Source organism: Xenopus laevis, chromosome 9_10L (genome assembly GCF_017654675.1).
Source record: "Xenopus laevis strain J_2021 chromosome 9_10L, Xenopus_laevis_v10.1, whole genome shotgun sequence".
Lineage (NCBI taxonomy): Eukaryota > Metazoa > Chordata > Amphibia > Anura > Pipidae > Xenopus > Xenopus laevis.
In genome coordinates, this window is record NC_054387.1 from 33,550,831 (window position 1) to 33,578,395 (window position 27,565).

At 38.9% G+C, this 27,565-nt stretch overlaps 1 long non-coding RNA gene across 3 annotated transcripts in view; it reads left to right on the forward strand.

Annotated features, from left to right (window-relative positions):
* LOC108701017 overlaps positions 1 to 27,565 on the forward strand; it is a 388,398-nt gene that overhangs the window by 323,465 nt on the left and 37,368 nt on the right. For 2 of the 3 annotated variants that reach the window (XR_005964225.1, XR_001933089.2), the window contains exon 6: positions 16,523 to 16,611. This is a non-coding gene — a long non-coding RNA (uncharacterized LOC108701017). Of the gene's footprint in view, positions 1 to 4,057; positions 4,147 to 16,522; positions 16,612 to 27,565 lie in introns of all 3 variants that reach the window. The other variant, XR_005964226.1, reaches the window with a different exon arrangement.

Consider the following 27,565-nt stretch of genomic DNA (forward strand, 5'->3'; position numbering starts at 1 on the left):
CTCTCATGTCTGTTTTCTTCTCCACCCCATCCTTCCTGTAGACTGCATGCCCGTCTTTTTGCTCTTGCCCTGTGAAAACCATATCTGGTTCTTCCTTTTTTATTTGCACTTTTAATTGAGAGATAAAGCCTGACATGTCTGGGTGAAAGCAGCATATTTTGTACAGGTGTCACTTTAGAGTAAAGTGCCCATGGCCATTTGAACCTCAACATTCCTGAGTTTGTGTTTATAATTAAGATAATACGGGTGTGGGACCTGGGATTTTTCAATTCTTTCTGTCTTTTGGATCTTCATACCTTAACTCTACTAAAAAAATCATGTAAACATTAAATAAGCCCAATAGAATGGTTTTGCTTCCAATATGGATTATTTATATTTTTGTTTGGCTAAAGTACAAGATATTATTTTATCATTACAGAGAAAAAGAAAATCATTTGAAAAAATGTTTCATATTTGGATGAAAGGAGTCTATGGGAGATGGCCTTTCCATAGTTTCTGGATAATGGCTTTCCGGATAACAGATCCCATACCTGTATAATATACACAGCAGTAATAGGGCTGAAGTCCCACTCTTCCAGATTTCTCATGTATTCTATTTTCTAAGACTTGTTACAAAGAACGACCACCTTCCAGGCAGATGACGTACAAGTTAATTAGCACAGTGGCTATGTATAATAGAGGATGGCTCATTCCTTAAATCCATAATACATTTTATAAGGGCATACTCCATGAAAGTTGGTTTGATGGTGCTTAACTCTGTCAGGTCCAAAGCCTGACACCTAAAATTTACATTAGCTTAACCTCTGCGAAGGAAACATTTCTTTCTCCCACTGCATCACCATGTTTTTATTTTACTTAGAGGCAGAATGGAATGACTGGGCTATTGGTAGGTTGTGATATGAGAAATTTCTCGGTAACTGTTGACCCTAAAGGTTAAGATCGTGTTTGGATTCACTTTGTAACATAATCCCTGAGGCAAAGGATGAGGCATTGCCTGGGCGCCAAGAGTTTATATACTATGAGATGGTACGTAGTCGTATTCTAGGGGTTGTCTACAACCTGATGGTGTAATATCAATGTCTCAAGTTGCATCATATGTGTGGAGCTAAAATATATGATGTGACACTAACCAGTCATTACAACTGCATCATTTCATGGAATATCAGTCCACAAGGAGTTCATTTAGACTTGTGTCTCAGTTTATTGTCATTAGAGTCATTAGATATTTGTTAGCATTAACTTCCACCATGAATTATAATATCTACACCTACCTTGTTCCTCCAGAAACTGCAGCTGGGCATTTGGTGGAATATCTCTGTGCATGGTTCCCGTCATAATCTAAACTGATATAGGAGCCTGACACCTCTTGTCCAGTGGAAGGGTTACTTGCTGAATTTGGTTTCCTAATACCAACCAATCAATATACAGATTATAGGCAACTAGAGCCCTCTATGTAATCGTGAAGTGTAGATCTTTTGTAAATGCATTCTCACTCCATTTATTTTACTTTGGTTTCTACATTGGAGATGTCCATAGAATAATACGGGAATGGGACCTGTTATCCAGAATGCTCGGGACAGGGTTGGACTGGGACGGCGGGAAAAAACACGGTGGGCCTGGGGCCAGATCCACACCCTGCACTGGTTCTCTTACTCCTGCTGCGACCTCCCTTATATGGACCGCACACGTTGCAGCGGGGGTGGGGAGGTCTGATCTGGAGGGGGCCATGAAACTGGAGCCCCGGTGACCCCCAGTCCAACCTTGGCTCAGGACCTGGCATTTTCCGAATAAGGGATCTTTCCGTAATTTAGATCAACATGCCTTCAGACTCCTAAAAAATATTTTATACATAAGATGTTTTTTGTCTCCAATAACTAATACATAAAACTAAAAATGAAATAACTAATAAAATCAGCACTGCGGAATATGTAGGTGCTGTATACATGCATGTTAATAATAATAAGGTTCACTGAAATCTTAGTTTGGATCATGTTTTATTATTACAGAGAAATCCTTTTTAAAAATTGAATTTGATTAAAATGGACTCTATAGGAGCTGTTCTTCCTGTTATTCGGAGCTTTTTGGATAACGGGTTTCCACTTAATGGCTCCTATACCTGTATCGGTCCTGTTAACCATAGTAACAATGCCATATTGCTAGATTCATATACTGTAAATTCTTCATGATACAAAGAGACTGGCACAAAAATACACGCTATCAGTTTATTTTAACCATTATTGCAAAAATATTATGCCTATAAAATACAAATGTCTCATTGGAGACCACATTTTTCATTATAGAATAAATATTTTGCATTATCTATTTTTTGCCAACCAAAAGCTCAGTAGTTTTCTGTGTATAAGGAATTAGGGCATAGGTTACTGTATCCACAGCACACAAAAATATCCTGGAATCAAGGGAGCCCAGCAGTTTTGTATCCACAGGACATTCTTGCTCTGCATATTTGATTTGACAGATATGAGAAGGAGGTACCTTATTGTTTCCTTAATAGAAGCATTCTCTGTTATAGACCATATTACAGCACTATGTGTTTATGATCTCTTGCTGGCTTTAAAAAATGTCTTATTAAAGACATGCAATACCACAGTTGCCTTCCTGCCTGTTAAAAGGAATATAAATACAAGATAATCCTTATTTATTAATAGTGTACATATTTCCTTTAATAGATATAAAAAGAGAATTCTTGATTGCATAAGTATTCAGTGTTTCCATGGCTTTCCAATATCAGTTCAGGTGCAAAACATTACTTTGACAGGGCACACAATCGGTTGAATAAACCCTGCCTGTGTGCAGTAATAGTGGCTCACATGATGCATATAAAACCCCCTTCCATCAGCAGATTTCAAGAATGAGAACCAAGCTGCTTTGAAACAACTCAGGGATAGAACTGGAGAAAGGCACAGTTTAGGAGAAGTATGCAGAAGAATATTGAAACACAGAATGACAATCCATGCTGCCAATTGGAACATCCGGCAAGGGAGAAGCTGATTATGGATGTTACCATGAAGCCAAAGGCAATTTTAAGAAGATATTCAATAATTGAGAGGGGTCTGAATTGACAAGAGCCAATATCCTAATGGCTCCACAGAGCTGAAAGGATGAAATCCACGATTAAAAGGAAAGAGGGTTCTTGCAAGTGCAAAAATGCAAGCATTTAAAAAGTATTCTCATCTGTCAATGCATGTTCCTCTAAGCTTGCGTCGGAATGCTGCTTAATTGCACTCTGCTGCATGGTGCAAAATAAAGAGTAGTGAGGCAAGTAGGCCCTGAAGAAAGCACCTACCCTAAGTAGATGTTACTGCCGGGCTCCCTTTGCATATTATGCCTAGGCACTTAACTAACTTACAGTGTGTCTCCTACTGAAAACTATTTGTAGGGCGCCTGTTGGAAAATGCTGCTTTTTCAGTAAAAAACATATGTGTGCACCTAGAGAATTGCACTTGTGTTCATAAATGAGCTCCCATGTCTAAAACCAAATCCATTTTACATTAAAGGGGTTGTTCATCTTTAAATTAACTTTAAGTATGATGTAGCAAGTGGTATTCTGAGACAATTTGCAATTGTTTTTAATTTATTATTATTTGTGTTTTTTTAGTTATTTAGCTTTTTATTCAACAGCTCACCAGTTGGCAAATTCAGCAATCTGATTGCTAGGGACCAAATGACCCTAACAGCCATGCATTGATTTGAATAAGAGACTGGAATATGAATAGGAGAGGATCTGATAATCAGTTATAAAAAGTAGCCATAAAAATACATTTGTAGCCTTACAGAGCATTGTGTTTTTAGATGGTCAATGATCCCCATTTGACAGCTGGAAAGAGTCAGAAGAAGACGGCAAATAATTCAAATACTATTTGAAAAAATGAAGACCAATTGAAACGTTGCTTAGAATTGACCATTCTATAACATAATAAAAGTCAACTTAAAGGTGAATCCAAAAAAAGTAGTACAGACTCAACCTGGAAAATGTCCACATCGGAACAAATAATTTAAAACTTGTGTAGCTTTATTGATGTATTGATTAAAATTACAGATACCGGGCTAGCCATCCCTCCTTAACGAGGTGAGGAGGATCCCGCGAGAGCTGCGACCGAAGGGAGAGACGCTGCACTATCAAGAAGGGTGAGCTCCGATATAATTTCTATGCCTATTTTTGGTGCTTAGCCATCCCCTGCCTGCTATCTGTGATTTCAATAAAGCTACACAAGTTTTCAATTATTGGTTCCGATGTGGACATTTTCAGGTTGAGTCCGTACTACTTTTCATGGATTGTCTGTTTTGCCGCGCCCAGAGCGGAATTTTCGGACCCACCAGCTTGGCGGAATACCTATTTGGCTCTCACTCTTTAGCAATAACGATACCTTTTCCTCAACTAACTTAAAGGTGAACCATGACTTTATAGTTATGTGGCAAAAACAACGGCCAGGCTTTGCTGTGAATGCACATAGCTACTGTATATTTGTCACCAACTCAACATGGCACATTCCTAATAGATTGCACGTTCTATTGAGCTGGGCCTTCCTTACCTCTTGTATCAATGTATACATGTTGTTGATTTATAATATTTATATTTAACAATAATAACTATTATTTTGGAACAGGCCAGTGAAACCTTGTGTGGCTACTTTCCTCAGGGGATTTGTCAACATTTTTATTGCAATTTGTTAAAATGTATAATTTATTTTCATACATTTATTTCTGCGATATTGGCATACTTTTATGTTATTTATATGAGGCTCCCCTCTAAATAGTCCCACCCTTATGAAAGCTCAAGAAAAATTGCCTGCCGTAGGTCTGTGGCTAACCAGTGTGGCTAACAAGTTGATTATATTTTTATTACTGACTGTCTGAGATCAATAGTTCCCAGTAGTGTCACCAATTCCCTGTTTAAAGATATTTGTCAAACGTTGCAAATTATGGAACAGCAGGTAATAATCCTTGACCCCAGATCACATATTGAGCCTTTTGTTGGACTAAGATCATACTTTGTCACCCACTGTGACCCTACTAGCACTAGCCAAAACCCCTAGCAAACTGCTGATATCCCAGTAGGTTTAGTGCATTTGTACACTAATTGCCTTTCATGCAGCCCATTGCTCCATTGCATGTGGCATCAAAGCAGATGGAGCTAACACAATCTTGCCTGTGATAGCAGTATGTTGTCAGGAATTTGCTGAAAAGTTAAAACTTACCAATACCTGCCATTCATGGGCCCTACCCATTTCCTAATATTACATGGGAGAGAACAGTCCACATTGTCACTAAAGATCCATGCTGGTTTAGTTTTCCTCCCTAATGTGGGGCTATTTCCAGTATTCCAACATGAAGTGCATTGGGTCCCCCTAGCAAAATTTTTTGTTGCGTGTCATTTTTGTAGTAAACTACATTAGAGTCTATGGGATTTTATTTTTTGTGGCACCTTGTTTCTGCTTTGGGAAGGCAGCTTTTAATGGTTATAGGGATGGTTTGATGAGCAGATCATTTTTAGGAAAAGTCTTGGCAATATAATACCCATGTAACTGCCCATGGTTAATGTTTATCACCCCTAGAATCACCTGATATGGGGAGAGCACTATAAATTGTTTTCACCAAAAAATATTTGCAGACATTTCCTAGTATATTTGCAATAATGGGAAACGTCAAACTTCAATAACAAACTTGTATTGTACCAAATTGAACTAGTGTAGAGCAGGCACTCAATACGGCATTTATGTAAACATAGTGACAGCCTTATGTGTTTTTTGTTAAAAACACAGGCTAAATTGGCTAAATAGAAAAAACTCAGCAGACAATATTTTAAAGGAAGTGCGCCAAACAGGAAGCACTTTAAATCAACGAATCAAGTAAGATAATAAAGAGTAGCAATCAAAAATCAAACTAATATCGGTCGTTCAAAGCCAAGGGTACACCCATCAGTGAGGTCATAAGTACCATATTTGGTTTTAGACCAAATTTGAACAAGAAAAACTTTATTACACAAACAGTATCAATGTTATAAATAAAAAAAGTAAAAACAAAGGCACCTAAATATCCACAAGGTAAGAGGTGAATAGGATAAGAATTATATATAAAATGATACTAAAAATAGCAGGACATGTCATATTTATTGTTCAACCCTAGAGGGAATCTGGTGGCCAGAACAAAATCTTTTTTCTTTCTTACAGAAATCCACTTTGTTTTTAAAAATAGTAATTTCTTAGTAAGGTCCCTCTGATCAGGAATTACTTTTTCAATGCCTCGTATGGTAAAATCATCCACATTGCCTAACCCACACTCCTGAATGTGTTTAGCAACATTGGTCTCTGGCTTACTCCTTATGTCATAATTATGTTCTCGTGCCCCAAATACCCCATTGAATATATTTATTTTCCTCTTATTTGGAGTAACTGCAAATCAATACAGTATTTACAGGCTATACCACCATAATGGTTTTGCACATATTTTAGAGAATAACCGGTGCATTGGCTCACAATATGTGAGGATGGTTTGGGATGCTGCAGGGGTCCTAGTATGTGGGAATAAAAACGAGAACAGCTAGTACAGGACTGTTGTTTTGCTTATAGAAACTCAAGCATTATCTAATGCAAAACCATAATTCTCTAAGCGGGAATAAACACTTCTCTTATATAATAAATAGCAAAGTGATTTAAAGGTGATACTTTTATTTGCTGGCTGAATAGATTGAAGCTTTCACAATGACTTGGTCCCTTCAAATAGCAGATTTGCTCAAACATCATTACCAGTGGCGAATTATCCATTTACTTCCTTGGAATGTAAATCTTTCAGAACATTTTCAGTAGAGACCTATTATTCTTCTCTAAACTGGTTGTTTCAGCACTCCTGGCCAATAGACATAATATTTTGGTGCAAAAGCTCATATTTCAGGAAAAAAGGCCATTTCCCTCAGCCCAGCTAAGTAACATCAGTAGAAGATTCATGCAAGGTGGAAGCACAGAACAGAATGGTTGCCAGATGCTGACTATACAGTGAGCACATATGAGGCAGTTAGCAAATTGCTGAAATTGCTTTAATCCATCCTACTATGAATCCCAGCCATGTGTTGTGGGAAGTATTATTATTGCTTAGCATCCCATGTCCAGATTTGGAGGAGCACCTGTCAAAATAAGTTAAGATACGTAGCACTGCATTAATTATATCTGATGTCAAAAGAGTAGTTCTTAATGGGAAGCAGAACAGCATGTGAAATTCATTTGCTGCAGTTGAACAGGATACAAATGCCTAAATATGCCTACAAATAAATGTTCTGTTCCACCTTTGAACCACAGGGAATAAAACTTTGTTTCTGAGTTGGGAACTATCTGGTGAGAAATATATGGTAGCCACCAGAAACCAGTCACTGTCCTGGTCTTCTTGACCAAGTCTCAGAGGGACACCTCATGACCGTCTATCCTTGAATCCTTGCAGTGCCAATGACGGTATCATATACATCTCCAAGAGAATGATTGCCAGGTTAGCCTGCTACTGCTCTGGCTTTAAATCATTCTTTTTTTCTGCTGCTCTGTTTACATATATACCATATGCTGCCTTTCCAACTGTGAACGTCTTCCACATAAGGACAGTAAATTTCCCATAGCCATTTGCAAGAAGACCTGCTTATTTATTCACAGCATTAATCTTTGGCAGCCCTTATCCATCTGAATTCAGCTATGCATTAGCACCCCAACTCCATGCGCATATATCTTAATGCACATCCAATAAAAAAAACAACATACAAAACAATTACTACATAACCTCAATCATGGTCATTCAAGGGGAAGAATGATCATAGCATCTTACAGAAATCCACAGAATAATAATTGTTGATTCCTTCCAGCTGTATATCCATTTGTCCTACTCTCCTGAGTGTTTACATATTTGTTCAGGCCCTAGCCAAAGAAGCACTAGATGCAACAGAGAGATGGGCTATTTCCTTATACCTATTTGTGTAGGGGGGGGGGCAATGATTACCCCTCCTGTTAACATAGAATGAACTAACCTGAAACAGGGCAGAGGTAAATAAATATACTAATGACCTCCTACATATGGTTGTATCAGTTGTAAAACGAAGGCATCACTATGCTATATTGGTGTAAAAATAATAATTATTTGATCCATTTAGAGTACTATACCATTTGAAGGAGAACTAAATCTTAACTAAAGAAGTAGGGACCATGTACCTGCTAGGGTTGTTCACTTCAAAAACAGTTGATGTACCCAGTATAGCCTTATGTATAGCACCATGGGTTCTGGAGGAACATTATTTTGTTTCTACTATGTACTGTATTACTGTATATGGCTGAAATGACAATAAAATCCACTTGACTTGAAATGTTTTACATTATGTTATTGGCTTCTGTACCAAGGCAACCACAGCCCTTTAGCAGGGAAGATCTGTGCCTCCAAAGATGCCCCAGTAGCTCCTCGTGTTCTTTTCTGCTGATTCACTGCACATGCTCTGTGCTGCTGTCACTTACTGAGCTATACAGTACACATAGAATATAAATGTCACAATACAAGGCTAATTAGTAAATAATACAGATAATTACTACATGGCAGCACAGAAACCAGTGCAACTAGAATTTAATAATTGGCTCTATAGCATCAACTTATAATACAGGACAACATCATTTTCTGCTTGGTAATTTGCAACAACCCCTAGCTTCTCAACAGCTGCTTAGAGCCCACTGAGCATGTCGCAGACACTTTTCAAGATGGTGACCCCCTCTGACAAGTTTGTACTCCTGGATCATTGCTGCTATTGACAAGCTGAAACTTTAGACTGATTATACAGTATATAACATATGGCATTTTTAGCCATATTCGTTTTTGGGGTTTTAAGCAAAATAGGATTGATTACTATCAACATGTATTAAGCAGAAGATACTAGCAAACATAGCACTGCTGCAAAATGACTGCAATTGAAAATAGAGAATATTGATGCAACACTTTAAGAGACTTGTGTCCAAACATGTCCCTGTACTTCCATGTACTTCTGATGAATGGTGCACAGTTGTGCCTTTGGAAGCTGAAGAACGTGGAGATACCTCCACCCTTGACCTGGTGGTAGCTCCAGGGTTCCTAAAGTAGGTTGTGGGCCCTGCTAAACCAGACCCATACCCTTCTGAGATCCCGCGCTGCCACAAAGGGCCTGGAACCGGCTTTGGAAGACGGGCCTTGGGCTGGTTACATCAATAAGTGGCCAGAGAATCATCTAAAAATGGCATTTGAACACTTGTATTGGTAGTGCCACAATCCCCACACCGAAAATGCTTGACCCAACTTGCACCCAGTTTGTGTCAAAACTCAAGCACAAGTGCGTCACGTCTGCTCTAATTGTTGTCACAAATCCGATCGTGGCTACAGTTTTGGGTAAAAAAAACATTCTGATTCTAAAAAATTCCACTGCACAATCATAAATGATCCCTACAGTATTTATTACAGGGACTTTTGAGAATATCAATAAATAGGCCAGACAGTATCCGATCCTGCGCAGCTGCAGATCTTGATGTTGAAGCAGCAGATAAAATGAAACTATAATACGTGTTGAGCAGTCTCAAACAGAAAAGGTATCTGTTTTTCTATAACATCTGCAATCTACAAAAAGCACATTGGGAAGCAGTTGATGGGTATAAAGTTCATAAATTATATATGATGCATTAAGGATTGCATTTTCTTTCAACTTTTCCATGACTGACAGCAACACTAGAGCAGTGGCACTGGCTAGGGGTCTCGGATTTAGTGGAAAATGCTAATACATTTTGAATCCCTCTGTTTCTCTCTACAGGTAACCACATACTAGTCATTATTTTTTTTTATTATAATTGTGTTGTTACGGGGTGGTGGTTTTCTGCCCTTAGTCACGTGACTACTAGGGAATTTTGCTTTTCTCTCTTCTTTATCCCCTTTAGTTTTTCTGAGAGTTTTATCCATAAATAACAGTGACCGCAATATTCTAGCAGTGGCGCTGACCAGGGACACCAGTTTAGTGGAAAATGCTAATCCATTTTGGATCCCTCGATTTCCCTTTACAGATTTTCCCTGCTAACCCCAGATTGTTCATTATTTTTTATAATGGTATAGTTACATTTTTCTGCCCTTACATTTTATATACGCACAAACCCAGGCTACGTGCCGCACAGGAAAGGCTCATTCAATATTAGAGCACATGCTGCATTATACATATATATGACAAACTAGGGCCAAATAAAAATGGAAAAGAGGGCTGTGTAATCCCATTGGGGAAGGGAAAGGTCTTAACACATAGCTCAACCAAATGGATGCTATAAATGGTAAAAAAAAGCCTGCAGTAGAAGAATGCTCTCTGGTTCCTTTCCAATATTATAAGATGCAGCTCTCTATTTGTCTGCATTATACAGGATGGATCCACAAGGGTATTGACATTTGATTCCTATATATATATATATATATATATATATATATATATATATATATATATACATACACTACTAACAATTTCATTTCTGTACTGTAGGTGGAAAGATTGGTGGGTAGGGGGTATTAAAGAAGAACAATCAGTGGGGCATAAATGTTGGAAGTAAATAATAAGGTGGACTGAGAAAAAAGTTTAATAAGACAATGGAGACCTTTGAGTATTGTGGAACAGCAATGGGCAATTTTCCGGCCTCTAGATGTTGCTGAACTCCATGACAGTTGATTGGCACCTTCCGTGCTGATTTTGCCACCTGCTACTATATGTTGCCAGTACATTTTTATAGGGGTTGTTTACCTTTCAATTAACTTTTAGTATGAGATACTGACACAACATGCAATTGAATTGAATTTTTTTTTTATTATTTATGGTTTTTGAGCTTGCAATTTCAGCAATCTGGTTGCTAGGATCCAAATGACCCTAGCAACCATGCATTGATTTGAATAAGAGACTGAAATATGCATAGGAGAGGCCTGAATGGAAAGGTAATAAAAATCAGCAACAACTATACATTTGTAGCCATATAGAGCATTTGTTTTTTTTTTTAGATGGGGGTCAATGACCCCCATTTGAAGGCTGGAACGAGGCAAAAGAAGCAAATAAAAACTATAAACTAGAAAAAAAGAAAAATTGAAAATTTGCTTACAATTAGTCATTCTATAACATACTAACTTAAAATGTGAGCCCCCCCCCCCCTTTAATACCAACTCCAGCCTTGGTTGGTATTTTTCAGGCTAGGCTGCTGGAATATTGACCAGATAGCAATCCTATCCAAGTCCACTGGTTTCTTCTTATAGAGTAGATTGTTTGAAGAATAAAAATTCTTTATGGAAAGTAAAGGTGGCGGGTCAGCATCATACACCACAGCAAAATCTCCACTCCACTACATTTTTCATGAAACTGCATTATCAGCCAGTTCCCTAGTGAGTTCTCTCTAAACCTCTTGAGTTCCCCCTAAACCACTTGAGTTCCCTCTAAACCTCTTGGGCTCTCTCTAAACCTCTTGGGTTCCCTCTAAACCTCTTGGGTTCCCTCTAAACCTCTTGGGTTACCTCTAAACCTCTTGGGTTACCTCTAAACCTCTTGGGTTACCTCTAAACCTTTTGGGTTCCCTCTAAACCTCTTGAGTTTCCTCTAAACCTCTTGAGTTTCCCAGCAGTTGCATGGTCTACTTCCTCTGGGGCAGGTGATAGATATGGAGAAAGTGGTTGCAGAGCAAAGGGCTAAAAGGAGTAAATCATAAATTGACGAAAATATAATGATATTAATACAAGTACCTTGATTTCAAATAACTTGCCAATACAAGTGTTAAAAAATATAGCATTTTCAGATGCAAAGATAAAAAGTCCTCAAACAAATGAATCTGAGAGCTTTTACTGGAACTGTGTCTCCCCCAATGGATTTTAACCTTGCCTTGACACCGAAAGGGTTAATAAGGGCTATTGGCAGAGAAGGGCTCCCACTGGGTGTGCATGGGCTGAATGAATTAATGTAGTGCTTGCAGTGTCACTTGGCAGAAACAAGGTGCCAGGTGGAATTATTGCATGTGCAGATGCTTTTAGTGTAATGAGTGCTGATGTTGAAATGAAGATGCCAATATATACAGAGCAGTACAATAGCAAAACAAACTGAGAGCCAGGAATGCTGGCCAATTTGTACCTGTAGCCGAGGGATTTCAAGTCATTTGCCCTGCACGGCTCAACCAAAATTTGCGAAATTCATGAAGGCTCCAGGAAAAGAATGACTAACTGAGAAGGGGAATTCTCCTGATTAATATCCATGCACAGGAAATTGGATGTGAATCATGAAGATAATGTGAAATTCCCTATATCTGAAGTTGTGAGGTAGTGCTTCATTGGTTTGTCGTTGTTGGGGAAAAGCCATTGATGTGTAGTGGAAAGTGACTGTGCCGTGTCCCCCCCCTATATGTATGTCTGTGTGCATCACCTACTTCCATACGAGAGACAGAATGGGGAGCTGACAGTTCACTTATATGTTTATTACAGAGACCGACCCCAGGACGTGTGCAGCCCTGCAGAAATGGCGTGGGTTCATATTTAGCTGCCTGTGATATTCTCCCCATCGTATAGATTTTATTTTTGCCTGGCCTTAAGGCAGTTTCGGGGGAACAAAAGAGAAGATAAAGCAAGTTGGCCTGACTTATGGACAGTGATGGAGCGTGAGAAACGTGTCCAAAGCAGGGAGACATTATATCATACAGCAGTTTTCTCCAGGCAAAAGCCACCGCTTTCAAAATGAATGCATGCATTCTAATGGACTCCCTTTTTAAATGTTCAGTGTATTTATTGTTGTTATTAATATAAGGCAAAGGGCTGTAAAGAGGATCCTGCATATTCCTGGCCTCCCAGCATGCTTTGCAAGCTGTTTGTCTCCTGGACGGCTGCCTGGCTCTCGTTCTCTCCTAATTGGGAAAGTGCATTGTAGGCTGCAGCCAGTGGCCAGCTCTCAATGAGCATCAATAAAACACCATGGACCTCAGCCTACCTCCCACTCTGTCAGGGCATACATTTTCTGATGCATAATTGTTGGGCTATAAGGACTTGGCACAACCACCACCCTTGGCTGCCCTGCGCTCCTCAGAGATGAAGAATGGTTCTTTACTAGTCATCCTCTCGGGGAAAGAGTTAACTGTCTACAGCTCTGTCCTCAGCTTGCAGCAATCTGTTCCTATTGTGCTCTCACGGAGGCCTTTTCACAACCGTTGTAACCCTTGCCACCCCCTAGCCCTTTTCTGCAATTAGCCTGTCTAATTAACTAAAAGCCATGACCTGTAGCCAAAAGGAAAAGGTGCCAGCTGAGGAAAATCAAATAATATAGTTCCTTAGTTGAAATGGCCCTCTTTGCTAGCACTGTACATTTTTAGCCACACTAATTCACTGCAACGTAGAGCATACAGCCTAATTTATTAGTGCCTAAGGCCTTAGACCCGAGGCCCGTGGAGATAAAATCACTCACGCAGTCACCAGGAAAAAGAAAATGAGCTTTTTTTTTTTCTTTTTTAAATTGCTGTTTCTGTATCATACATAGGGATAAATATGTATAGGATACCAGGGTTATGCTTGGCTGTTGGTAGAACCAAGTGCATTTCTGCCCATATATATGGTCACTGCTCTCTTTTTCCCTAAAAACATGGAACCTAAATGTAAACTCTCCAGAGACCAGAAAGAAATATTTATATGCATATGATTGTAAATCTTTATTTGTATAGCTGTACATAGCACTATACAGCAGGAGCTTTTTAGCCACAAGGCAAGGTTGGCCTGGAATAACTATGGCACGTCCCCATACAAACAATAGATCAATAAAAGGCAATCAAGACCTTTGTATTTGCCGTCATTAACGGAAATATTTTGCAATTGATCTAATTGCATTTTCCACCCGACGCTTTTATATAATAAAGACTTTAAAAAGGGGAATATTCGTCAAAAGGTGAAAAGGGTGAAAATTCACTTCTGCCCCAAGGGAGTTGTATCCTGAGGATTAGGTGGAGGGTGTTCTATAAATATGGCCCCAAATGCAGAAAAACTAAAAAATCATTCTTGTGTTCTTGTTTGCAGAAGACATTACATATATTGCAGATGTCTAATATGCACCCACAGGTCACGTTCTCAGGCTTCCCATATTTGTAATGTTGCTGATAATAGCTTCATAACTACGCGGTTATCAGAGTCTGCAAATGTCAATCAAGCCCAGCCTCTTCCATAACAACCGACTCTCCATCCAGAGGGACGCAAATAAAAACCTCACTAAAAACCTCTCCGTTTAATGAGTTGGGGGAAGGAGCCTTTTCCTGACTTCATAAAACTGGCAGTCAGATTTCTCCCCAAATCCACGTGTTCCTGTAATTAGGTTAATGGTACTAAATCTTTATACCTTTGTGTTTTTTAATGCGTTTTCCTTACGGTGCAAACATCACGTTTCCGATACGTGCATGTCCCATATGTAAAAGCCCCCTTTAAATTATTTATAGGGAATAATGTCCCCCTTATTGTAGAAGTCGCTGAGGACTGAGTGCTTTGATACAACTCAGGGAAGAGGTTTTGAATGTCCTTATATTTTACAACAGATGTTTATACAGGTCTAGGGTCTATGGGGCCTAGAGTTTGGGACCTAAGGTTTCTCAGACAAAGAATATTTCCATAATTTGAACCACTTAACTGTTTAAAATCATAATTTCAACATTAAATGAACCCAATTGGATTGTTTTGACAACAATATGAATTCATGCAGCTTAGTTACCATCACGCACAAGTATTATTTTATTACATTGATAAAGGAAATTATTTAAAAAAAATTAGAATCATTTAAAATGGCGCTATGGGAGATGGCCTTCTTGTAATTCTAAGCTTTCTGGGTAATGGGTTTTTGGATAAGGGATCCCATATCTGTATTTTGTTAAATATTGTACCGATTATAACTGATGACATCACTAAGCACCATTTATGAGAATAACATTTACAGACTATTCATGGCTCTTGAGCATGTATATATATTGAATAAAGTACCCCCTATTGTAAAATATATAGTGAAAAAAGTACCCCCTCTTGTAAATTATAAGGATATTATAGGTTACCGAGGAGTTTCATGACAATATAAAAACATGAGGCCGAAAGGCCGAGTGTTTTTATACAGGTCATGAACTACGAGGTAACTTCTAATATTCTCATATTGTGCAAATGGGGGTACTTTATTTATTATAATACACAAGTTTCAGTGAGTCATGTGACAGAAATGACATCAGAACTCATCGTTTATAAGGATATATTTACAAGATATTCATAGCTTTTTATATTATATATAGTGAATAAAGTACCCCCTCTTGTAAAATATAAGGATATTATAAGTTACTGAGGAGTTTCATAACCATGTAAAAACACGAGGCCGAAGGCCGAGTGTTTTTATACAGGTCATGAAACTCCAAGGTAACTTCTTATATACTCATATTTTGCAACTGGGGGTACTTCATCGATTATAATACACAAGTTTCAGTGAGTCGTGACAGAAATGAAATCATAACTCACCGTTTATAACTGATGACATCAGAACTCACTGTTTATAAGGATATAATTTGCAAGATATTCATGGCTTTTGTGTATTATAAGGATATTATATTATTAAGTTACATGTAACTATATAAAATCACAAGGCTGATTAGTCTGAGGTGACTTAAAATATCCTCATATTATAATACACAAGTGTCAGAAATGACATCACTAAGCTCTGATTATGACCTGTGACATCACTAAGCACCATTTATAAGGATATAATTTACAGGATATTCGTGACTCTTGTGTTTTTATATATATATATATATATATATATATATATATATATATATATATATATATATATATATATATAATATATATATATATATATATATATAAAATATAGCCTCCTTGCAAGTCCGCACACGTCGTTTGTCAGCTACTTCGGGTGCAGTGTGTAGATTGTAGTATACAGCATTCCAGGGTTACACGCACGCTGTATTAGAAAATAATCATTTATTAGCATATATTATGCAATATTATTGATGCGGATACATTGCATAATATACAGTATGCTAATAAATGATTATGATTTCTAATACGGTGTGCGTGTAACCCTGGAATGCTATATATATATATATATATATATATATATATATATATATATATATATATATATATATATATATATTTAATGTAACCCATATACAGGTTTTGTAATGCCAACATGGCTCCTAATATGCTTATATTTACAACAGTATTTATTAGGCACAAGCTTCATTGAGTCATGTGACAGAAATTACATCACTTAGCACCAATTATAACTGATGACATCACTTAGCACTGTATATATTGATATAATTTACAGCATATTCATTATTGTGTATATGTGTATATATAGACATTACTCATCCTTAAGCAACTGTATGTTCTTTATAGGAACAATTGCTCAAATCTGAATTTCGTTTAGTAAAAGTATTAAGTAAAAGTATGTTCTGGTCTCACTATTTATGCATGACTTTTGTGCTTAACTCCACAGAGCTTGGAGAGAGTGTTGCAGTGGGGAGTATTGCTGAATCTTTTGCCAGAAAACTCTCCTTTACTGAAGCACCAATCCTCTTACATGAAGTAGGTGCTACATCTTTATTTTATATACTTTTCCTGTTATATATATGCTCACAGTAGACTGTATGTTAGCTCCATTTGTGAGTCCATTTACTTGATCTCTCCAAATGCAAGTCTTAAAAGCAAGTGTTCTGATCTAACCTCATTTACTAACCTAATTAAGTACTTACCCCTATCCCTGTAATAACAAACACATTAAAGAAACAGGATCATAAAAAGATGGCTTCTTCCAGTAAATGTACATGGTTTAGTCATGTTGGAATTATCTGATTTATGTTGATTTTTGAAAAGCTGTATGAGATTCACTCCTACTTCTCGTCATTAGTCTAAATCTCCTTTGATATCACAACTGTGCAAACCAAACCTTTTTCAAACACAAAAGAAGGTGCAGAACCAGACACAATACTGGGTGCAGAATATGGTTGAAGAGCAATTTAAGGGTAAAGCCATACACAGGGAGATCCGTTCGTTTGGCGATATTGCCAAACGAGCGGATCTCTCCCCAATGTGCCCAAATTGAGGTGGGCAATATTGGGCTGATCCAATCGTGGGTCCTAGATGAACGTGTCAACTAACAGTTCTGCGATCCAACGGGATTTTTTACCCTACACAGTCGACATCTGGCTGACTTTAGGCCAAATATCGATCGGGAGAGCCCATTGGAGGGCCCTCCACACGGACCGATAAGCTCCCGACTCACTTTGTCGGCAGCTTTTATCGGCCCGTGTATGGGGGCCTTTAGTATGGAGCGTGCAATTGGATACTCTTGTCCCTTCCTATTTCTGTCCTTGCATGGCAACCACAACTCATTCCCTTCAAAACCCAGAGCAAAGAATTGGGCTGGGCTGCAATGGGCAGAAAATGATGTTGAAATGATGTTGCTCTATTTGTACTAAGTGGCATTTTGTGCCAGTTTTTCACACTTCATCCCACTCTAATAATGGTCCTATCTATTTTTGACGCTAATTTACCAACCTTTGTGCTAAATTGCAGTGTTGCTCCTTAACTATGGAATTTTATCCATGAACTGCTCCCTACGAAGTTTTCCCTCAATATCTTAACCCTCCTCTCATGGAGCAATAGCATGGTATCTAGTCCAGTTTTGGCACCTATGGGTCAGGGAAGGAAACAAAGTGCTGCTATACACAATGACATCATACTGTGAATCTCTTCTTATTTGTCAAACAGTCAGTAGGTATTCCCAAAGATTCCTGAGGTTTCCCTTCTTTTGTCGGCTCTCAATAAACTCGCTCCCCTCCACTCCACACCACTCGATTTTTCATTGGAACCAAAAGGATTGAATATAGATTTTAATCTTAGGGCATTTTTATGAAAATCTAAAATAACCATCCATGTTAAAAAAAAACGAGTTTATACTTTTTTTACTGTTTGTATTTTTATTAAGCATTCAGTAACAGAAATGAAATGATGAGAAATTAATTTATAACAATAGAACAAAAATGCCCAAGTAGTAAATTATATTGAAAATCTAAAATTGACAATAGATAATTTCATCAAATCATCATTCCATTTCCCCGAAAGAAAGAAAAAAATGTGTTGTTGTAAGTGAAATATAATTAAATAAAGCCATCATTACTGCCTTTCAAATTGTAAGATTGTAAAAAAAATGTTAAGTGTATGAAGGGGAGGGTTGCCATGGACAAGAAGCGTGACAACGAATGGAGATAGGAATAGACGCGTCTCCATGACAATGGGCTCCCCCATAAGGAACGTGACATGCGCACTAGGACCATAGGAGCCTCTGAGGAAGTCAGGTTACCATCGAAACGCATCAGGCTGAGCGAGACGTAAAGACCCGACGGCATCACCAAGCACTTGAATGGATACACACGAAGAAATAGCACCGCTGGTCGGAGCATGAGTGCAAGGAGCGCAGGTGGAACATTGACTGGGGAACTTTGATGCTCTTAGTTATACCACAATTATGAGTGATTTTTTTTTATACATTTTTAACGAAATAAAAAGGTTTTACTTTATGTCACCATTCCATTTTTAAAGCGGCGGCACAAGAGAACACATGCTGATTGGGACTAAAATAACTTGAAGGGCTTAAAAATAATCTAAATGTCTGTGAGTATATACCTAAACTGCACGCGGTCAATTGTCTTAAATTTAATTGTAAGACACACAAATGTAATGCAGATGTACCTCTTGTCTAATTGAGATTTGGGTAATTGGGCTAAACTAATATATTATACTACACCATATATTACCATATCACTATACCGCTTATTTCCCTAAAGCTATTGCAGTACTGACTCTGCACAATTTAAAGGAAGCTCAGCTTATTTGTGCCAACATGCAACCCGCTAGTGATGTGCGGGTTAAAAGTATTTAGATCCATGTCCAAACCCTAAACCAGCCAGTGGCTTAACTAGCCCACAGCACCATGCTGATTAATACAGTATGTACCTGCCCTTTCTCTGATGAGTATGAGTAAATAAACAGCACCACAGTTCCAACAGAGGGGCTGAGACAGCACAGTGAGTTGGTGATTGAGGAAGCTGATAGCAACAGGGGTGTAACTATGGAGAAAGTAGACCCTGTGGGGCCCAGGATTGTAAGTAAGGCCATAATAAACTAGCAATTTCTTTTTAATAGTTTATTTAGTTTTAGAAGTACAAGATGGATATCACAGTAAGAAATATGCAGTATTTTTTACGGAAATCCATTTTAAGGATCAATTTCAGTATAGTTATAAAAGATCAACTTACTGATGTTTTGGTGTCCTAGAATGAATTTGCTATGGGGCCCAGTAACATCTAGTTACACTACTGGGTGGCAAATATAGCTCACCACCCGATTGCAGCCACCACAAAATTGGGTCCAAACCCACCTGACCGACGCATCACTACAACCCACTCTCTAGGACTAGTAAGCTGTACCACTTAATATTGGTTTCCCTGTGTATATCTGGCTCATGTTTGAACTATCACTGTATTATAAAACAGTATTATAAAAATGTAAAGCACTGTTTACACAGTAACAATACATAAAGATATTCAAACACTTGGCAAGGTATGGTAACCCTATGATAACCCTCCAAAGTTACCTGGAACTGAGTACGGAATTCTTTGTAAACTTTTGGGCAAGATATGTAAAGCAAAATGTAATTTGTTTTCATTTGCATATTTTCATTTGAGTGCAGTTGTCTTAAACAATCAAACCTTTCCAAACGATCCCCAAATTTTATCCTCCGTAAGCAAAAATGTACTGCCTTGAGTTGGCTGGCACAGTCTCATGTAAACAAAAGAGTTGGTTATTCATCTGCATCAAAACCTTGCACACAAATCTTAGCATTCAGCGGAATATCCAACATAAAGCGCCACTCGGCGTATAACTAATAAGCTGCGCTCTCTGACAGCACAACTCACTGATTATTAAGAGACCACTAGATACTCATCAGCGCTATCACTTAGTATCAGGCATGTGATGGCTTTGTCTTTCAATATTGCTGTCCCTAAGCACTTCAGTTTAATTCATCATCAGACTTTTATTCTGTGCCTGAAAAAAAAACTACCTCAAAGCTTTAGAATAGCAAGCAGACTTCTGATAGCCCAAACAGCGTTTGCAAAGTAAAGTAACTGTGGGACAGGAGAAAAAGAGCTCAACCAGAATATACATTATTAATTGACCATAAAAGATGGTCCTCATTGACGCATTTATACCAGTTATGTGATTTTAGAAACAAAATCTGGAAATGCCATGATAGTTCTACTCATGTCTATAAAAGGTAGTCAGATCTGTTTTAACATGGCATTCAGGGCAATATTTATGTCACTTATGTCTGCCACAGTTTTGGAAAGGAATAGATATCAGTATGTGAAGACAAATGATGCACTAAGATAGGTGCTTCAGGGCAGTTGTCCATTGGTTCCTTGCTTTCATTTTCTAAATGGTTGTGGACAGTTGCTATGAGCAGACCTAGCAGCTTGTGTGTCATCTGTAACGGACCTTATATAAACCATCTCAAATCCTGGTGGGTGACAGACAACGAGCCAACAGATGTGTGTACATCAGCCAGCATTGGGGTGGGGAGAAAGGTTGGTTGGTGGGGGGTGATCATCAGCATTGTTATATAGGGGTGGGTGGCTGGGACCTGAAAGTTTTTGTGAAAAGTTATTTTGTTCTATTGCACATGCGTTTGCCCGGGGAAATTTAAAGAAAGAAGAAGACAGAAGAAGACCTCTCTGTGGTGCTTGCTAGAAAACCCCCAGGCCAGTGCAGTTTTCTGCCAATAGGCGCACCAGCCCGGGGTTTCAGGTAAGTAAATACAATCACTTCGGGGTGCCTAACATTTTGCACCCCCAAGTGCAAACAGACTTTCCTTCATCTTTAAAAAGCCACATAGGTGTGTGCATAATGATGAAGGGAATAAATGATTGTGCCATGGTTACAAGTACTTGTAGTAGTACTAAAGAGCCACCACATACTACCATTTTCCTTCTGTAGAAAATTTGTTCTGCTGCAGCTATGCCATTCCCGCTCTTCATGCCACCACGGATACCAGCCTTCAAACTCCTTTTCACTAGGCCATGCCTAGTCTCGCCACAATGAAGTTGACGAGACATGGTGCAGATAGAGGTCATCATCCAGACAGACCTAAACAATCAGACACTATACAGTATATTAAGATTGTTGTTAGTGTTTCATTGCTGGACCATATGCCATCTTACTTCTGGCAGCATTGTGCAAGTAGGTTTATCCAGATGTACCGGGCTAAATAAAATGAATGATAGTCTATAAGAATAATAATAATATAAAATCACTGGTCTTGCCATTCCATCACCAAGCATGTATGCATACCGTTAGTTTGTACTGTAAAAAAGTGCCTCATACGCGCCAGAGGGCAGAGTTTACAAATTAAAATGGCAGTTTTTCTATATGGGATTATCCATTAGTGTTTTTCATAAAAAGGCTTAATATATATGATGTGATGGGCAATTTAGCTGATATATTTTTATAGCTGCCTGCAATGTTCAGATAAATAGTTTCCTTTTAAGGTGGTCCAGGTATGGTGTGCTTATCCCATAATGCACTACTTTTATCAAGAGCAGTGATAGGTACTTATAGTAATTTCTTGCTGCAGTCATCATATAACAAGCTTATTTATCAAAATCTTAATTTTTCTGTTTATTTTAATAAAAAAAAGTCTGACAAAACTAGAATCCACAATTGGACCTTATTTATTATTTAAAAAGCACAAATTAATTGAACCAGGGACAAACACGAAAAAAACAAGCAAAAATCCAAATTGTACCATTTGTTCTGAGTTTTTTCCCAAGAAGTGTCAGACTTTTTCGGATTTTTGCCTGAAAAGTCTGAAGTAGTCGGATTTTTGGGCTTATTCCAGCGCAGACCACACAAACTTCCAAATAGGATAGGGACCGCTCCCATTGACTTATATAGAACCTTGGTAGGTCTGAGATGCCGGAGTTTTTTATTCCACTAAAAATTCGGATTTTATAGTAAAAAAAAACGTGTATTTTTCGAGTTTTTGGCATTCAGACTACTTATAATAAATAACCCCCATAATGTTGAACACATAAGTCTGAAGATGTAGTCTACTATCACTGTCGTGTACAGAAAGACTTGACTTATCTTTAACTCCATACTCTATAGAAACTCAAGCCTCTGTCTCCCCAATTTCTATACCCTCTACTTCTCTCTCAATTTCATAAACTTAGTCCCCGCTATCCCCATTCCATAACCCCTTTGTATTCAGATTGGGTAACCCTGCCCTAATGTACCGTGCCTCATTGTCTTTGCTGCTCCCAGTAAAGCTATTAGCTCATGTTTGCTACTAAGGCTGCTGGTGTGCTTGAAAGGTTTAGGACTGGATCGATAGTTCTCCAAGTAAAGCTGTCAGTTTATGGTTCTGTGCATGTTTGCTTCTTAGCACAACATAATGGTTCTGCAGAGGGAGTTGCACACAGAAACGCTTAGTTTAGATTTCACACACATGTGCTTTGCAGTAAGCTTGCATACCAAGCATGAAAATTAGCGCTGAGCCAGTCTCCTGAAACTGGGCCAAAATATTTGTTTGGCCTTGTTAAAATTCAAACACACAGGTTTCGGCACGTGATATTTTTGGGGCACCTTGTATGGGGAAAAATAGTAGGTAAAAAACATTTGTATACTATATGTGTTTATTTATGAACTCTTAAAGGAGAACTAAAGCTGAACCAAGAAGTAGGATAGAGATGTTGCACATTATGTTCTGGGTTCTATACTCTCTCAAAGCAAACACAGCCCTCAATAGTTCCCCTCTTCTTCTCTGCTGATACACTGCACATGCTCTGTGCTGCTGTCACTTACCTGATCTTCGGAACTGATACATAATATATATTCTCTATATAAAATATAAAAGTCACAATTAAAAGTTGATTAGTAATTAATTCAAATTCTAATTACATGGCAGCTCAGAAACAGATGCAGTTAGCATCAGCTCTGATTTATGAAGACCCCCTAAACTTAGCTTCTCAACTGCTGCCTAGAGCACACTGAGCATGTGCAGTGCCACTGACACTCCTAACAAAGTCTAAGATGATGACTTACTGCACACAACTTTGAAGGACTGGATCATTACTATTATAGAGATGCTGAACCTTTAGCCTGGAGCTTGAGCCTTTGTACTTCAATTCTGATCATTTGTTTTTAGGGTTTCGTTCTTCTTTATTTGTGCAGTGGCCCTATAATAAATTGGACCAATTAGTACCCTTGCCAACACTCCTCTTGTAGAGGCTTACAGATAATTTAATGACTCACTACAGAAAACTGTGCTGGCCCAGGTATATGCCAGCTGGATTCCACCTTCCATCACAGCTGCTACAATTAATCCGAAGAGTAAAAAATGCATTTGGGAAAACCCCAGTTCCCTAACAAAGTCTAAGACTCTTAAATACATCTTTCCACCAATTCATCTCTAAATTAATGTGCAGAGTCCAGTATTAAGCATCTGGGTTTCATTTAAAACTGCAACATAAGCAAAGGATTCCTAAAGGTTCTGGGGAATAAGACTTCACATATACTTGCCCATCCCAACTGCTTGCATTCAAGCCCCAGCCTTTTCTCGGTATCCCGGCTATTTCTAAAGGGGCATTGCTACAGGAGCGAGCTGGGTGCTCAGGCTTTGCTTTCCTCAATTACAATTTGTGATTACACGGCTAATGCACTGTGGTTTTAGTGTCAGACTGACAGAATTTCACTTCCCTATAAACTGCTGCCTCAAGTAACACCATAAATCAGCATCTCTATGCTTCTTGCACATTTCATGAGTACTCAGTAAGAGATTTCCTCCTATTCACGGTGGATGCTATTTGCAGCCACGTGACCTGTGTCAATCCTTTAATGTGATAACGCTGTAAATTGCCGACTGTGGAATATTTTGATGGAGCATTGCGTCGGCTATTAAGACTACAGGGTTTCTTTAGGCTGTTGGTGTTTTTTTTTTACTTGATGATTTTTAATGGGTAAAGCAGTGACATAGGTCAGCTTTTAGGGCTTCACTCATTATGTTCTGTATACGTGTAAACACTTACCCCCCACCCCATCCCTCTTCTACAGCCAATCACATCAGGATCTCTGTTATTATTTGAAAATGGCCCTGCGAGTTCTAGTTACTCTCACGTCAAACTATATGTCCTAGGAGGGCTGAAATATAGTGCTAATTCCCGAAAAAAAGGCAGCTTTGTATTCCAATGCATACGCCAGTTCCTGAAATCCCTGCAATTTCATCCCCTTCCTGCAGATATGGTAACTTTTTACTCAACGCTAATTTAATTGTTGGAAGCAGATACATGTTCTTCTCTCTCTGAGCATTGCGAAGAAATAAAATCCAAATGAATTTCCAAGAAAAGTGCAGGCGTCAGAGGAAAGAAAGGCCTCTCTCAGCAGAGTCTAAAATGTCCCCTGACAGATCTACCCGGTCCCTGATGTTTTATTCACGTTGGGTACACTAGCTGAGGAGAGGGGGAGTATGTGTACCCATAAATAAAACATTGTGATGGATATTAAATGAAATAAATACTAGAGCAATGTCAGGCCTTAAGCTGCCAGGTAATGGGCTGCCATCACTGTGCGCTCCCATGTGTGTTTTTGGAGCTAGGGCTGTGCATGTGTCTTTTTTACTGGTGACTGTGGAGCAATTAGTCACATGTAATTGCAAATGCACCTCCATTTGTGCTTCGGGGCTTGGAGAATATCTTGATCCCAGAGTGTGTAAGCCATTGCTCCGGTTCTATGTTTCTGTTTTTTTTCCCTTACCCGTGTAAATTTATTCCATCTATGCAGGCTCTGCTTCTAGAACAACATCTTCACAGTCACCATGATTCTGCCTGATTCCTGCATGTAGTTCACAGGCCCACAGCTTTATTTAAAGGCAATAACACAAAGGGAAGGATGAGGAAGAAATTTGATGTTATTCCTCTTCTTCTGCAGGATGGACTAGTCTGTAAGCGGGCTGTGGATAAACCGGCAACAGTCTTAAATACTTATCCTTTCCCTTCTCAAAATGATGCAATTCTTGGAAAACCGCAAAGGTCCTTAAAAGAGTTCATAAGGTACCAGACTTCCAGAATTGCCCCTTCCATTGAAGCAATCCATAAAGTACTGCGTGGTAAGTTCCTGAGTCACTGAGTTCATGTTCCAGGGCATCTAGCAGGGCCTGTGCAAATGGCCAATCCCAAAAGAGGTGCAAGATGTTTCCTTATGAATGATGCACCCTGGACTACTGCCAGAATTTGCACAGCTTAGGAGCATGCATGAAGATTCTAAGGAGATGTCCACCTTGGATAGCCATCCATGCAGTGACCCTGTGCTTGTAAGTCAGCCAATCTGAAGAAACATTTTCCCAAACAGACTTCTTTGTCAGAAGCCCTGGAATAGACTCCATCACATCATTGGCTTGTGGTTTTCATAAGTCTGCCTTGACTGCCTTCCTTACAAACTTCATATTATTCAAGGGATGTTTCAATTGTAAGGTTAAGAGCTGTACCACTTGCTGCCCCCCCCACCCAGTGTATGCCAAAGGGGCATAGAGCTTACTCCAGACATTAATGCTGCTCCACATTCCTACGTATATTATTACAAACAATAAAGAGACCACTGAACACTGGAATGCTAATATTTATTATGTGAAGGATCAATGTTTCTGGGGAGCAAGGAGGACAGAAGGAAGGTTTCTCCACCAAAACATTAATCCTGTGTTTTCACTGGCACAATATATGGAGTATGCTCTCCTAAGCATTAAAGTGTTGTGCAGTCTTTTGATTCCTTGATAATCCTGAAGAGGACATTGTCATTCATCCAGAGAAGAGGCTCTGCTAATATTCTGTTCTCAAGCGAGGTGTGACTGCATATTACCTTGTGCTCCCCAAGCAATAGCCATTATGTGTATGCAGTAAAGTATCAACCGTTAATGTGCCAGTAAGTCATAATCACCTGGTCCCACGTAAGCCATGCATGGGTCTTACCACATGGCTGCACAGCGGTACCGCAGTGGGGTTCTTCTTACTAATGGTCTAGATCTATTAACTGATCTATTAGAGCTGTTGGAACTGAAGATTCATAGGCTGCTTCTAAACATTTCTGCAGGTAGCAGGATATTCAGTGGGACGCGAGAAGCTCTGAGAAATACCAGGTCATTGGCTTTTGTACGAGAGGAAAGAGATGGATAGCGCACTAAGGAAATGGGCTCTTAACGCAGTGCAACACTCTGAGAACTGCACTGGGCAGCACTAAGGATAATGTGTTTGGGGAACAGGAGGGGGATTTTTAGTGGTAGACACTTGTGATATATACTGTATGCTCCTGGGAGTGTTTTCTAATGAAGAGCGCCCCATACTTCCAAAACTCTGTATTTAGTGTATTTACAGCCGGTCCCAGAAATATGTTTCTGAGAAGAAAAAGCCACCTTCTCAGCAAGATGTATTACTTATTCTAAATTGCAAGCTCTTTATTAAAATAAATCTATTTCAGCCTCCAGAAACTGGTTCATTTATACACTTTCTGGCAGAGGGTGTGTTCGGCGTCATCTGCCAAAAGAACTAAAAAACTCCCTATGCTGCACTGTGCAGAGTCTTCCAGCAGCCAAATGTTTAGGAAAATTAGAGCAACGAGGAGCAGAAGAAGAAGAAAAAAAAAACAGGATTCAGATGAATTCAGCACATTAGAAAAGACCCTCTGACAGATCCATAGCCTGGAATTATTCTCTCTCTTTTTTTGCCACCGCTTGCTGCCTCCTTTATGAGCAAAATCCACAGAAAGCCGATGTAAATGGAGTGTAACTTTTTAATAAATAAAGCCCTCAGCCTGTTAATGAGCTGCATTCTTCACATGATGATATAGGAGAGATCTATAGCCACTAAAGTGGAACCATGGCACTCCGGAGCAGTGCTCCATCTCTCTCGCTGTACTACTGACACCGTGTCCCTCACTTTTTTTTTTTTTTTTTTACATTCAAAATCTTTTTTAATGATTAGTATGCGGCAGCGCCGCAGAGAGTTACCATTCTGTACAAGAGAAACAACATCTCCTTGCCTCTGCATAAGACGACCCATGCGTATGGTTCTCAGGGGTTAAACAAATGGAATCATCAGGAACCCTTCCCCGTATATCATGTATCTCTCGCTGCTTTGGTTTGCAGCATGCTGTGTAGATGCAACGATAACATTGTTTTGCATAACAATAAATGTACATTGTTCCCCAGAAAGTATATAGACATTTCATGGCTGGCAGGTATCCAACCCCCTTTTCCCATATCCATCTTTTTATCTGCATAAATATTCCCACGAATGGTATGTATCTGCTGCACAGCTATGTGTTGGGGGAGCCTTACTATATATGTAGAGGGGGGTGCCAGTTCAGACAGGTGCGTCAGGGTTCAGAAAGCAAAATAAAGTAACCCTATAAAGGGAATAGTTTTTTTCTTGGTGTA